At 39.7% G+C, this 15,118-nt stretch overlaps 1 long non-coding RNA gene across 1 annotated transcript in view; it reads left to right on the top strand.

The window, feature by feature from the left end:
- LOC115342536 overlaps positions 1-14,257 on the top strand; it is a 59,638-nt gene extending 45,381 nt beyond the window's left edge. The window contains exons 2-3 of the long non-coding RNA XR_003923810.1: positions 7,586-7,691; positions 14,210-14,257. This is a non-coding gene — a long non-coding RNA (uncharacterized LOC115342536). The remainder of the gene's footprint in view (positions 1-7,585; positions 7,692-14,209) is intronic.
- Positions 14,258-15,118: the final 861 nt, after the last annotated feature.

The following is a 15,118-nucleotide window of genomic DNA, read 5'->3' as shown; positions in this document are numbered from 1 at the left end:
ACAAATACGCTATTGAAATAGGTTTCTTTTTGATAGAAATAAAAATAAAACGCTTGGCTTGTTTCGCATCATGATGTAGCTTGCAACCTTCCACATGTCCTCAGAGAGAGAGGGTTCATACCCACTACAGATGTATAATGTTAGCTATCATTAAATTTTTCACATAGTATCCAACACGTGCACATTGTGGACTTCATTACGGCTCAATGAAAAGCTTTCGCAGCCTCAGATTAATTAAAAAACAGCGGCAATGCAGCAGCATGCCCATATGTAACCAGAAAATTACCGCTAGAAATGTTAGCCACAACAAATTTGAAGTCTGACAGTCTCACCATACTAAGCTGCTTGTGTCTGTCTTCCTTCTTGTGTACTAATATTCCTAAATACATGGTAAAATATTAAAACGTAATTACACAGTAGATACTTGACTGGAAAACTTTCCCTCACCTGTAATATACGTCTGGCTGCTTTGTTAATATTGCCATTCAGGTACAACTTAAAATCAACAGAGAAAGTTATTGCAGTACCTGCACAAGAAGGTCACAAACTCCCTTTGAAAGCACTGATACTTCCTTTTGTTCACTCTTATGTATCTGATTACAAATTACTAAATCCTCCTGCTATTTGAGAACTTTTAGATTCTAATCAGTACTTTGATGAATGTACAGCACAATAATGCAGATGAGTGATGTCACCCTTTATGCATACAGCAGCATGCATGGACAAAAATGCGGAGAAACCGTCCAAAAGCATTGGGACCTTTGTGATCTAGGAGCTTCCTTTGTAATCAATCCTGACCGTGAATTGTTGCCTAACAACTAGACGTTGTTAAAATGTCCAATGAAAGGTTTAATAAAATCACATAAATACAAGATGTTCTGCTTAAAATATGAAGAGTTGCCTTTATGTTGATAAAATAGAATGAAAATCTGGAATAAGGAAATGTTACAGAAATTGACTTGAATAAATGAGGAGGAAACATAAGTAAGTTTCAGCAATGTCAGCAAGTTTAAGATCTTTGATGAAATGATGCAAATGAAATGTAACGTAACGAAAGGAAAACAATGTAGCCAGGTGTTAATAAATAAGCAAAAAATTCCTAAAAGGTAGGGTGTTTTCGTAAAATGTGATGAAACCAAGTCACTGAAGTAAAAGTTATGATATAAGTAAGTATAAATACCATGCTGTGTCTTTTTTTTTTACTGCAGATGACATGGTCCTGACATGTTCTTTTAGTCCGTTTAATACACTTATATTCAGCATTTTCACTGGGCGTGAAAACTCCATAGGACTATTCTTTAAACTAAAAACCTGCGCTGAAGGGGTGCGAGGATGGTGCTATGAATTTACAAAGGGGAAGGGATGCAGAGATCTGCCTCTCTGATCCCTGTTCAACATGAGCTGATGTCCCAGAAGGGATAATGCCTGTCCGTTCCTATATAGTCTTTATATTTCTTTGGGTGGTTTTGCATTGTAACATCAATGTTCTTTTAACGTGGATTATGAAGGAGTGACCTTGCCTTCTTTTAAAACACACACCATTAACCTAGGATAACTGGGGAATTTCCTGTGAAGAGGACTTTCTTGCCACCTCGCACCGTGTGTGGGTAGTTGCGTGTGTTGTTCTTCGGAGGCTGCCCGTGAAAGCGATAACAGGAAAAGGAAATGTAACCAAAGCATACGTTCCTAAATGCTACGTGGTGCCAAGAAAAGGGTTCTCTGTAGAGGTGCTGCAAACTGAAGGCACCTACCTTTTAGTAGCCTTCCTCCTTTTCTCTGTCAGCGACTGCTGACACTCCCAGCCCTTGAGGCTGGTGCATCTGAAGTACAGGAAAAAGACTTTTCCTGTAGAAGTTGTTTGAGTTTCTGAGATATACTTCCTCCCTCTTAGGTAATCAATGCTGCTTATTGGTCGTAAAAGTGATTAAACAATCTGCTGTGCTTATATCAAGCTGGCGATTGAAATAGCATGAACATACTAAACCACTTGGAAGTTTGTCACCAGAACTGAACAAGTATTCTATGGTACTAGCTGTGATCATGGTTATACATTCAGTGTAGTTTGTTTTCAATTCAAGTACTAGAAAGCAACTTCTGCACTGTTGTAAATTTAACCTATATCCCTTTATTTTTCTATCCCGTTCTTTCTCAGTGTGTGTATATATATTTGTGCAACTCCAATTGTCTATGCTGTTTTATCTGGGAAGCCCATTATACAAACCTAATGCTTTTCCCAGCTGCAAAGAGGTTCTCCGTGCAGTGTGTCACTTTTCATTATCGTGGGGTGCTCTTTTCAACACTTAAGCATGTCATGTCACCACATGATTAACATTTAAAGCAGTAGTACACTGCTTTTAGCAGCGAAAGTCAGTATTACTTATGTACTTGGTTCCCTTGTTGATTGTAATATGGGAAGTCACTATCCTCTAACTGGACAAATTTCTTCCAAGTGAGCTTGAAATAAACACGGGTAGTAACACTGTATCAATTCATTTCATTCCCCCTCCTTCCTCTTCTTCCATCATGTCTAATAGATCTGATGCACTTCAAAAGATCCTGGGCATAAGATAAGCTGTAAGAAGTCTCCAGTTATTTCTAAAGAGATCGGGGAGTCTGAAACATTGGAAGGGGTCACCTTGAATCTGTATAAGTATGAAAAAGGCAGGCATGCTAGCCCAGATGGTCTTTCTTTATACTTTTTATGCTATAAAGAGGGGCATTACTGTTGCTGGGAAGGAAGGGTTTTTATGATCAAGAGCAGAAGAAAAGGATTTAGAATTGTTAATATACTGCTTGAGTGCTTAGCCATTTATATTTACAGTAATTGCTTCTGGAAAAAAAAAGTCCTTTTCCTGCCAACATGTAGGAAAAATAAAGGCTGATTGAATTAAGTCTGGGAACCAGTTTGATTAGAAATTGAAACAAATCTCTTAGGACTCTAGGAACCTGGTTCATTTGTGGCATTCCTTCCATACTCTAATGGGCTCTAATGCTTGATACCGAACGATAAGAAATGCTAGTTTCTGAAAACAGCTGTTGTGGGTTTGGTAGTTTGGAACCACATTTTGAGAGCTGAATGTAAACCATAAATAAATGGAAATGCAGGCAAGTCAGATTGTTCCTCCAGATATGATTTGAACCGATGGTCATTGTTTCAAAAAAGTTCACAAAAAAGCACTAGAATTACACCTTTCACTTTTGGAAAGAAAAGCAAGATCACCATTATTCCAGCAAGTGATACTGTATAAAATGCCTGTAATGTGTAATGGCATGTGTATGCTATGTGACTTTTAATAGGCACTTGAAGGTACTCTACATATCAGCATTTTGGTATTTTCTGTTTACTGAACTGTAGCCCAGTGCCATTTTGCTGGGATGGTGCAAGTATTGGTTCAGAATCTGATTAAAAGAAAAACATTTCTGTTCTAGACTCTTCTTAACGTAACTCAGGCCTTCAAATACCTGAAAATCATGACCCCACTTTCTAACTTTTCCATCGCTCGTTAAAACTCGTAAGGGCTGTTTGGCTATTAGTGCCTTGCAGGGCTCGGAGCCCTTCACCTCTAGCATCGTTCCCAGTGCAAACTTGAAAATGAGTTTCTCGAGGCACTTAGTGGGCCACAAATTGTGAGCCGAGAGCGAGAAAATCCTTCGGTCGCTAGATGTAGCAGTGCGCTTCACTTCCCTGCTTTCTCGCTCCTGTTACTTCCACTCATCACAGTTGAATTAGGTCAAAACTCCTTGGGCCGTCCCTGACGTAACCCGCAGCTCGCAGACTCATGTGTCACGATCCCGGAATGGAGGCTTTGAGGATGGGGGTAAAGGTTTCCCAGCCCACCAGCAGAAAATCTGCTCAGGGACCCAAGATTATGGATTTCTGGTGGTTTTGCCCATTTCGCGAATCATGGATAAAACCAAAAAAGTCACACGTGGACTCGCTGCATGAAATGGTAGTGGAAGTAAACAAACACTGAAACAAAGAAGAATGTTTATGGTGCCTTTATGAAACAGGCTAGGAAAGGAGTTTCTCCTCTGCCAGTCTTGGAAATAAACTCTGTGGTTTTGCATATTTTTAAATGGAAAATTGAAAGTTTCCATCTATTGGTGATTGTAGAGATAGTCTTTTTAAAATGAAGTTGTGTAATAACAAACACATTTCACAGGTAGCTGTGTTTTCCCGGTAGCTCTTTGAAAATGACAAATTAACAATGATTATAGTTTTATATAATGTATAATTATCTATTATTTACAGAATAAAGAGTGAATAGTGAAAGTAGAGGTCATGCCATAACATGCAGTACATGAAGTGCTAGAGAAGAATACTTTTTTATGTGGCCACTTCTTTCATCATTCGGAAATTGTGGGAAAATGTTTCTAAAATACAGCCTTGATAGGCATTATATTTAAAACTGAATTTCATGAAGCAGACAGCACAATAACTAATTAACATTGACTTCATTTTTTAAATCTTAAAATGTCCGATTTTTTTGGTATCAGCTAATCATAGTAGAGTCATGTTGAATGCAATTGTTACTGGATTATTTTTGACATATTATAGAATATATGTCAGAACTGAACAATGTAAATTCAGCCCGCTTTTTCGAAAACAGGTTTTCACCAACTTCAGCGTGCGATGGAATGACATTTGATAATTTTGCAACAATTGCAAAATGCAGTTATTCAGAGAAAAATATTTAAAGAATTGCATGGATAAGGTGTGCAGTAGCACTTTGCATACAAAAATCTTGTGCAGATAGAAATAATAAACCCCATGTGGTGTAACCTGGAAGTGTAATGCATGGACACTGTATGTGTAGTTCTGAAAAAACTTTTTATAACCTGGCTTCCTTAGAGCAAAGTCATCAGGGTGCAGTTCACCAGGATGATCTACTGAAGACAGATCTATCTTCTGCCTTAGCAACACACAACTTTTACAAAAAAGAGGTAATCTGAAGCATTCGAATTATAAATGTTTACAAATCATTGAACTTAAAAATATAAAATTTATTAATTACATTCAAGAAGTAAAGGAAATAAAAAAATTGATGAGTTAGCAGGTTCAGATGAAGGTTGTATGACATCTACCAAACATTTCTGTGACCCAAAACTGTGGGCCAGATGAGAGGGACAGGGGGAAGATGGTGATGCATAGTTGATGTTTCAATACATTCTTGTACATTTTCTGTGGTTTCGGTTTGCTTTGGTTGTATGTCTGATTAGATCGGTTGGATGGCTTTCATGCTCACTTGGACACTGTGCCCAGTGCATTCCTGCGTGCACTTCATGACATATGGCTGTTGGTTAAAACCTGTAGAATATACCCCACCTACCTAAAAGATTTTTAAAGGGTTTTGTGGACACGATTTCAGTCTCAGGCTTAGGAAAAAGAAAGGATTAATTTGTCACTGGAGGAGGAAGGAAGGAAGCTGGGAAAGGGCAGGAGAAGGAGGCAGTTGAAAGGTAAGCAAGAGAAAGTGAGCGAAAGCATCAGGTGTAGAAGTATGAAAGAATGAGGTGAATATAAATGAAGCAAAAAAAAATGCAGTCAGACATTGTTTTTCTTTAAATGCCCTGTAAGCAGAGCAGTCAACAGGCAGACAATTATTCCACCAGGCACTTTAGATTGCATTAGGGTGCAAGGCAAGCTTTGCTCTCCATGGTTTATGATTTCATTTGAACCCCCTGAAAGGATAAATGATATAATTTGTGATGTGACTCATACAGGAAAGCAGATAATCAGTGGTGTGCCATAATACAAGTGAGAAAAAGACAAAATAACAGTCAAGGATCGGTTACAGTAGACATTGTGTTCCTTTTATCTTCTGATATTATTTATCATATCAGTATTATCATTATTATTTGCTAACGTTATCATATCACCTAGTGACAAACATTCAAGGCTCAGAGCCAGGATCCTAGACAAAACAGCCTAATGCTGATGGCAGTTTCTTCCTTTGTTGGTTATTAAATTGTTTCTGTGAATGAAAATAACGATAACAACAAGCAGCAATGTGCACCATGCTGTGACCGATTTCCTGCCACGCTATGAGTGATGCACATAACTGCCTTCTGCAGCTGTAATGATGCTCTTGGATGGAGGGAGCCTGAGTGCAGACCTCAAGAGTGTGGCTGGAGTGACCTCCTGAACTGCGCTGTTAACACCGAGAAGTTTTTCAGACTGCACAGCTTCCTGCGTACTGAGAAATGCAAATACAAGAAAATAGGTGTGACAGGGCTGGTTGGCATTCAGACTGAGATTTCAGTATTGATTTACTGTGGGGATAGCAGTTCTGTGGCGAAGTGAAAAACTTCCTAGCTTACCATCTGTATCTGCATTTTGCTGCCTTTTCTCTTCCTGTGTTTTTATTTATTAAATTACACTAAAGGGCACCAGAGCAAACCCCTGATGAAAATGAAGTGCCCTGTTTATGCAGAGCCTTGAGCTATGCTGTGTGTCACATTTTTCTAAAACCCTTTTGTTAATACTTTTGTAGGCAGACTTGAGAACTCCAAGAATTAGCTAATGTTACACCAGCAAAAATGTTTCTTGAAAAAGACAGATATAAGGAACATTTCTACTGGGGATTACGTTCGGTCATATTTTTTCCATTAGATTGCGCTTCTGTGGAGTTCCTAGACTCTCACTGGAAGATCCTGCTGGCTCTTGGACTGTGATGCAGAATGTCCCTTACGTTCATTAGTAGCTTATATTGGAAGCAGAGGGCTTCTGAGCTTTTCAGCCGTAATTCAACAACATTAGTCTTAGGCAGGAAAGTGAAAATTTATTTACTGAAAGTAAAATATTTATTTTGGCCAGAATGCAATTTTTGGCACTAGTACTGACGCCTTTTAGGTCAAATTTTGGTAGTAGGCTAGTAAGCCTGTGATTACAAACACAGGCGAATTTAATAAGAGTTAGTCCAATCCCATTCCTCTTGGTGTAAATCCAGAGTATTTTGCTGAAATCTATTGCCATCTGACTAAACTTTCTGTTTCTAGGGTCTGCCAGTGTACATGGTATTTGGCGTTATCAGCCCGGAGTAGGTGTATATTTAGATTTTCTCATTATCATAGAAAAACTAGCCAACCCACTTTATAATTAACCATGAGTGTAATGACAACCTAGCAATCCTAAGCAGGTGACATAAACTCATGTTACTGATGTGACAATTATCTGGTTTAGTAATAATGATCAACTGTAGCAGCAACAATAATAAAGCAAAAATGACCTCCTGAGGAAAGTGAGTATTACTATCCCTCTTATGCAGACAAACTGAATCCAAGAGGTTAAACAGCCTGTCTAGCACTTCCGTGTAAGATGGAAATGAAACGCGTGTAGACAAATGATGAATTATGCCACGTGCATAGCGTTACTTCTGACTTTTAGATCAAACTTTGCTGTACTTCTACGTTAAAGCTTGTGGAGGTGATCAAACCAAGACCAAGTGCTTCCCTTCCCTACAGGATGAAACTCCTCGATGTGCTACACGGGAGATTAGTTTAGTAAAGTATCTTTGCTTCATTGCACTCAAAAAAATATTTTCTGCTTGCATGTAATGGGATGTCTTTTTCCTTTGTTTTCTAGTTGGTCACCATCTTCATGCTTCCTTTTCCAAGAGGACAGCTGTTAGCAAGAGCCGTACAGTTCCTGTAAAAGTCTGGCCTTTGACGGCTCAGAGAAGACAGTAATCGTAAGTTTGGAGTCCGTAAGAGTTAGTCTCCATGTTTTCCTGGAGACTGTGTAGGCAGTAAATGCTGGTATTTCACGCAGTGGTCACCTGCTAGAGAGGTGTGACTACCTGGGGGTGCTGGGCCATGCAGAACTCTTGGCACTCTGCAGAATTGGCACTGTCATCCAAAGAATTAACACAAATTTTACTCGCTCCAGAGTTTCACCTCTCTTTTGAGTGTCCCAGGCATTCGACCAGAATTTCCAATTTTGATTCCCTAAATTGAGACATTGGAAACAGGAGCCAGATGCTTAAACTTAATAGAATAAACTTGCTGTGGAGGCTCTGAGCATGCTGCAGTCATAATGTCAAGCACCCTAATGCAGACACTTCAAGCTCAGCAGTAGGTATCTAGATTTAGCAGCTAAGCCTAAATTTACACTTTTAGATCTGGCCTGTGCTTTTAGATGTCAGAAATTATTTAAGCAGCTATTAGGCCTGCAACAAATTGCAGTGGAAAGATCAACAGAGCATGGAGAAGCTCTGTTTACAAGGTACCAGAGACCACTTGCGTAACAAAGCTGTCAATGATTTATAAAGTGTACAGACAGAGTACCACGGAAAGTCTCACTCAAAACAATTGGTTACTCATTACCACATTGTTTCAGTGATCTTCTCATCTTACTGGATGTACTGGACAGCAGGAAGGCCTGCCCATCTCTTTAGCACCTGATGATCCTTGGACAACTTTGTTGCCCTCTCTGTAAATTAATGTCAGCATTCCTGCAGAAGTATAGCACTGCCTACTGAAGTACAATGCCTGTTTTATTTGAATGTTCTCTGGGAAACAGTTTAGAGAGCATCCATATCAAACAATTTCTGCACTGCAGTATTTGTACCTCGAAGAGTTAGGGCAAGGGTTTTGGATCAAAGCCTAGCCGAGACTGCATACATCATGGGGCCCGGGGAGAGAAGCATTAAATTTCTTGCTTAAAATTGGCTGTTAAATGCAAATGCATCATCCTTTGTGTTACATAAAATCCAAGCTGAGTGTTCTGTATTTTCTTGAGGCAGCAAACTGTTGAACAGGGTCCCCTTCATTTCAAGGTCTTTAAATCAGGCTCTTGATGAATTCATTAAACTATATATTCATTATAGGTGATGAAAAGTATATAACCTTTCCGGGAGGGAAGTGGTCTGCTCCATAAATAAATCTAGCCCTGTAAATTAAAGATGTGCTAGAATGAAATACCTGGATCCAACAGTGCTGTAACTTGAGCAAGGCAAGTATTTGTAATGGTAGCTTTGGGAAGGAGGCTACTCACAGTGGAATGGATGAACCTTACGAAGTGCCCTGATGGTCTAAGAATCCAGGCTGCGCTGGATCAGGGGAAGAAGTAAATTCCAGGATCAAGGTCCCTCAGGGAGGAAGCCCTGCCAGAGTTTCTCTTTTGCATTATATTGAGCTCCTGTCTGAGCATGACCTCAGATCAAAAGCACTGCAGTACTACACTAACAGAGAGGCCTAACAAGCCAGAAGGTTTTGGATTATATTCTGAGAAGTTGTCTCTTATGATCTGTGTCCTTTAGGGGATCAGAGGACAGGTATTCGTGGAACACTCTCCCTAGTTTCTTGCTCTATTTAATAATGAGTTCGTTGCTTTCGGTATTGTTTGCAGTTCCCCATGACTATGAAAACTGGCTCTAGCATTGAAAGCACTGTAGTAGCCTGAGGAAGAATCGACGAGTCGATGTGTTCCACATATCTGTGTTGGCCAGAAACATAGAAAAGTGCATGGTCTTTCTCACTGTTGTTTTCAGGCCAACTACTATCAGGTGGCAACTAAGTACTTAACCAGATCCATATCCAGTAGTGTCAGGTGAGAAACAGCAGACGTACTCCTATGCAAGAAGGTCAGGAATAGCCTTTGCCATATCTTGCTAGTGATTTTCCTGACATGTGAGGACAACTTTGGCTTTCTGTGGGTTATACTTCATGTATATCCTAAAACCAAAACATCATTCAGCCCCTAACTTAACCAAAGACTTCAAAAAAGCCCCAGTCCTCTACTTGTATTATCAAAATTTCAACACTTTGGTGTTGGGGTTTTTTTGTTTTGGTGTCGTGTCGTGTCCCGTCCCGTGTGTCGTTCGTTCCCCCCCCCCCCCCTTTCAAATGAACTGTGAAGCTTTGCATACTTTGGTTCTAAATGTAAGTGCACCGCAGACATCGATCCAAGGCACCATTTTCTGACCTTTTTCTCAGTTGCAGCTTGTTCATGGTATCATTGTCAAATTTCTTGGCACAGGGAATTGGCCACAATTGGTATACTCTGCAGCGCTTGCTATAGCGGTTGGATGCCAATGAAGAAGCTTTTATAGCAATGGTAGTGTTACAGCATCTCAGTATTTTTTCTTAACGGTTGGACACAATCCAGTCACAAACATGGTAGGATACAAATGTAATCTGTGTTCGTGGAAAAATAAACATCCCAGGTAAGACCTAAGTAAATCCTCCTCAGTACTGACTGTGACCAGGGTATGAGCCAGATCAAGTATGGAGAAACAAATATTGTCCTCATATAAGGTTCATATGAAAGCTCTACTGTATTAAATCTGTAGTTGTTTTACATTGGAGTACCAATTCATGCTACAACCAACTTAAATCTATTAATTGCTACCTTAATTTTTTTAAGTTGGGACTCTCTCTCCTCACTCTCTCCCAGTAACTGAATTTTGATCCCGTGGAACCAATTCTGCTCTCAATGAAGCTCTCGGGAGCCCTGCAAAGCTACTGTAGACAAAGGGGCTATAGTCGGTCACTTACCAGACACAATGTACTTTTTTTTATGGTTTAATGCAGACTCAAAATAAGAGCCACATTTTTTAATTTTAGCATGACAAATCATGTGCACCCACAAATCATGCTATTGTCATCAGGGTCTTAAAAAAACATTCTTCTTGGAGAAAAAGTAGACTAATGCAGTTAAACAAAGTACATTACAGGAGAAGGAGAGGAAAATCCACAGAGGCGGAAGGGGAAATTAGTGTACGACTTAGTAGTGCCTTTAAAAATCTCTCTTTTGTGCATGAAATATTAAATAGTGGGCTGGAAAAATGTAGTCTTCCTGCAAGAATGTATTGCTTCCTTCACCATAAATATCAGTGTCTTAAAATGAAAGTTTGTCAGTGCGTGAATTGTACTTTTATTGTGGTGCAAGCAAATGCTTTGTGCTGTTGAAGGAGTCTTCCTTAATAAAATGCGGAGGCTAGAATGGTAAATCTTTTGAAGTTTCTCCTAAACATGTAATATTTAGCTTGAGAAGCAATAGTGAGGAAATGAACACGATAAGAGCTCATTCAGTAACAGCCCTAAATTGATTATTTCCTTCCTTATGTAAACTTATCAGTGAGCCCTTTGGGCTCACTTCCGAATACCAGCTCAGCACAAGAGTCTTATCACAAGGAAATGGAATGTAAAAGCCCTGACAATTTTGATAAGGCACGTACTTTGGTTATGATCCTATCTCACCCCTCCTCCCTTTTAAATAATTCATCTGCACTAAAAGGGGAGATGCCCTGCCTCTAACTTTTGTATAAATATAAGTTGATGTTGTTATATTCAGAGTAAACCCTGATTATTTATTCTGCTGGTTTCTCAGAATATTCTTAGGTAAAGAGACTGGAAGATATATTGACAATTATAAGCAGCTCTGGAATGGAGTGGCATAGTGCTCTGAATAGATTATTTCTGAGTTTTTAGAGACGCTCGTATGTCTTTTAGACACAATCTAAAGATTCTCAGTAGAGCGGATACCGTAGGAAACTTAAGGCTCTCTGTTTTTATTTGCCACCTTCACCCTGTCCATGATGCCGTCTGTGGGTCTCGCAGCTCCATGTGACGGCAGAACCCAGACTGAATAAGGATCCAATAGCTCACAGTACAAAAGTCAAACAAGCAAACTAAAAAAACCTACCACGCAGACACCAAACCACACACACAAACGTACATATGGCAAAAGAAAACTGGCAAGCGAGCTCTACCCGCCAACCACCACAGCCTAAAACTTCACAGTTCTGGCAGCCAGAAAAACAGCAAAGCAGCCCAAAATACAAATTTAACTTCATTCACTTGTCCCAGTAAAGTAATAATTTAAAAGTGTACGTAACAAGTTTTGTGGTTCATTGCATTCCAGGACAGCAAAGCCTGATAAAAGTGCTCAAATGACAGTACTGTTTTTGTTTGAGATGTGATGACATGCTCCTTAAGCAAATGTTATAGGCAGCAAATCCATGACCCGGTAAAATACACTCCAGACCATCAAAGTACTTCTACAGCTTGATGAAATCCACTCGTCTCTAGCAAGAATGACCTAAAACTCTTTAGAGGGAAAAAAAAAGTGTGGTGGAATTCAGAAAGAATGTTTTTTAAGCAAACAATGCCATACCAAAGTTGAGTGTAACTTTTCCAGTGAAACCTAAAACTAAGGCAAAATTTCCTGATTTATTTTTTCTGCAGAAACTCAAATCTTGAGTCATTTTATGGAAATTAGGGAAAAATCATGACCAAAGCTGGACTGACATATGATTTTGATTGGCTACTTCGCAAAATCTCCTTTCAGGAATACTCATCATCAAAACAATGTCATAAATCAAGAGAGGGCTTATCCCAACAGTGTTGAAGTTCATGGTAAAGATAGCATTGATTTTAATAGGGTTAGGATTTCTCCAAAATTTTCACGACGCTTTGCCCCTAGACTTCTTCACAAGACATCCTGAATGCTTGCTGTTGAAGAAAAGGTCTGTTCCGATGGCAAGTATATTTGGTGAAGCAGTGTGATTGTGACAGAAACAAGACTGGAAAAAGGTCATGGACCAAATCCAGAATGTACCTACGTGAGCACGATGCCCCAGAGGAAAGGAAGGCTTTCTGATGAAAGACTTGGGGTCAGAGTAGATGAATCTATGTTGCCTTTGCTCTGTCTTTGTGTGCAATATGAACTTTCATAACTCTGTGCTTTTTACACCATACTGATACCACCACATATGTAACAAATTGTATGTACCTGTAAGAAAATCTTGTTAATGTTTTGGGAAAAAAAAATATCAGAATTAAAAGGCATAAGGAAAAACTATAAACTTGCAAAGTGAATGCTAGGTAGCAATATAAGAGAGGGTGTAACAGCATTGCCTGTCATTTATTTTTTTGGGCCTAGAGCAGCAAAGTCCTCAGGGAAAGGAATTACAGTAGGAGATACTATCTTATTTTAGTGCTGTATTTCCTATCTTAAATTCATAGCACGTAGGATTTTCATTATAATTGGTATAATCATTCATGAGTCTATTTTGTTACACAAGAGAGTAAAGAGCACTTTGCTGCTCCATGAAGCCTGGCTTGTTTTATGGAGTTTAAATTAAGGCCTTCAAGATATTAGTAAGGTGGACAAATACTATTGCTGAAATTTTCAATCTAACAACCAAACTGGTGTTCAAAGCAGAGAGGAGATGGAAGGGCTGGGACTTTGCACCCATTTCTGTAAATGCTGATGTTTGTGTTTAACTCCTTAGGGAAAAAAAATTAGTGACTTCAGATACTCTACAGCAACTGGCTGTAGCGTGCATGGGTTTTGCTTTGTCACACAGAGCTCAAGCACCGGAGGAAGTGCAGAGCAAATAATTAGATGGTCTGTAACATAGCACAATCTCGGTTCACAGTAGGCTTTATTGGCAGTGATAAAAATGAGGGTGGCATTATACCAATCAGTCATTGATTGGTTGAAGGTAGAGAACAGGGTAAATTTAGAGAGAGCTTTCAGAGAGAGTTCTCAGCAAAGTTCAGTTGTCCATCTGTGATATGCATGGCTGAGCTTCTTCGGGTTGGATTCTGCCACCTTTACTGAATGTAGTACTATACTATGAGAAGAGGCACATCGGAAAACTTTTGTGGTCTGCTTGAAGGTGGCGGAATTGGGTATTTATTTAGGTCAAATAGACTCAAGTACTTGGAGACCTGGGGAGCTTATGTAAGGCACTGGCTAAGTGAGCATGGTATGAAGGAGCTACATACTGCACAGCTGAAGAGACGCACGGATGGAATAACTGCACGTTCTCTGAGTAGGTGTCTGCCGACATTTCGTGGTGATCTGGAGACAATTGTGTGGCCAGAGACTTTCTAATAAAAAGATCTGCAGGGTCCCAGTGAAAAAAAGCCCCACAGAACTCTCCCAAAAACTTACGAAAACAGACCAGACGAAGAAAAGGATTTTCATATCTTGTGCTTATTAGTTGTGAGGTTTGGAAACACATAAAGATCACCTACTACCTGGGCCAGCCTTCAGGCTTCTGTAGTACTTTGAAAGAGTTTGGGCTGAATTCAGGTCTCAGGTACTTTAAAAGATAAACAAGTACATTTTCTTGTCTTGAAACTTGCAGGAACTGTTTTAAGGAGTTCAGCTCGACTGTTTGGGTTAAGTAGAAGGGCATGAAGTTAGGCTGGTTTATTAACTAACAATAAATATATTTCCTTCTTTGCTAAACAGGTACACGTTGCATGAAAACAATACAGAATGCATGTGCAAGGATTCCATCAGGTAACTATATGTTTACAGCCAAAATTAACTGCAAGATAGTTTTCTCGTACCTGAATTCAGCTTTTGAAAGAGCATTTCCATTACTTCTCTTTGTCCTTTTTTTTACAAGCTACACTTCTTCCACTGATTAAATGTAATTCCTGCTAAGAGATGATGCATTTTCTGCAATGTTGCCAGTCTTGAATAGTTGCTGTAAAAGATGCAAGTCTTGAATCAAAATGCATTTATTGTATACTGTAGCTCTAGTGCTAGTTATGTATTTATTAGATATGTGAAGCTGCATTGTACATTGTCACCTGCATTTCCAGCAAGCGAATAAGAGGTCAGGTGGGGAACGTATGTTCACTTTGCAGGCCATCACAAGATTCAAGGGAGTGGTGTAACTCAGGAGCCTCTCTGCCAGCTGGTGTGATAAGCTGTGAGGTGACATACAGGTTAGTGTTCTGTGCCAGACTCGAGTGCTGAGGAACAGTGCAAAGGTTGTGTAACGTGGTGGGGCAGCGTGTAGCTGCTCCAGTGAGAAAGTTCCCAGGGAAGGGTTGCAGCCTATCTTACCTGCACGCTTCACGTGGCAACATCACGCTGTGGAAGCAAATTATTATCACCTCCTGGGGCCGTCTTCTCAGTGTTGTTTAGCGCCCTGTGACTGGAAGGGTTATTGTCAGAGCAGGTGCAGGTTGTCCTTTGCATGAGAGCCCTTCTGCTTGCTTGAGAACCAGCTCTTTACAGTCGGCATAGGGGTATTTAGCTCGTATTTTTGTTTCTGTGGACATGTAATACAGGTGACACAATCGAGATCTGAATCACTGCCAGTATAAGTGGTAAAAATAACATGGTGCAAACCAGATTCTTGTCCAT

Source organism: Aquila chrysaetos, chromosome 1 (genome assembly GCF_900496995.4).
Source record: "Aquila chrysaetos chrysaetos chromosome 1, bAquChr1.4, whole genome shotgun sequence".
NCBI lineage: Eukaryota > Metazoa > Chordata > Aves > Accipitriformes > Accipitridae > Aquila > Aquila chrysaetos.
This window is presented reverse-complemented; position numbering and strand designations above follow the sequence as displayed.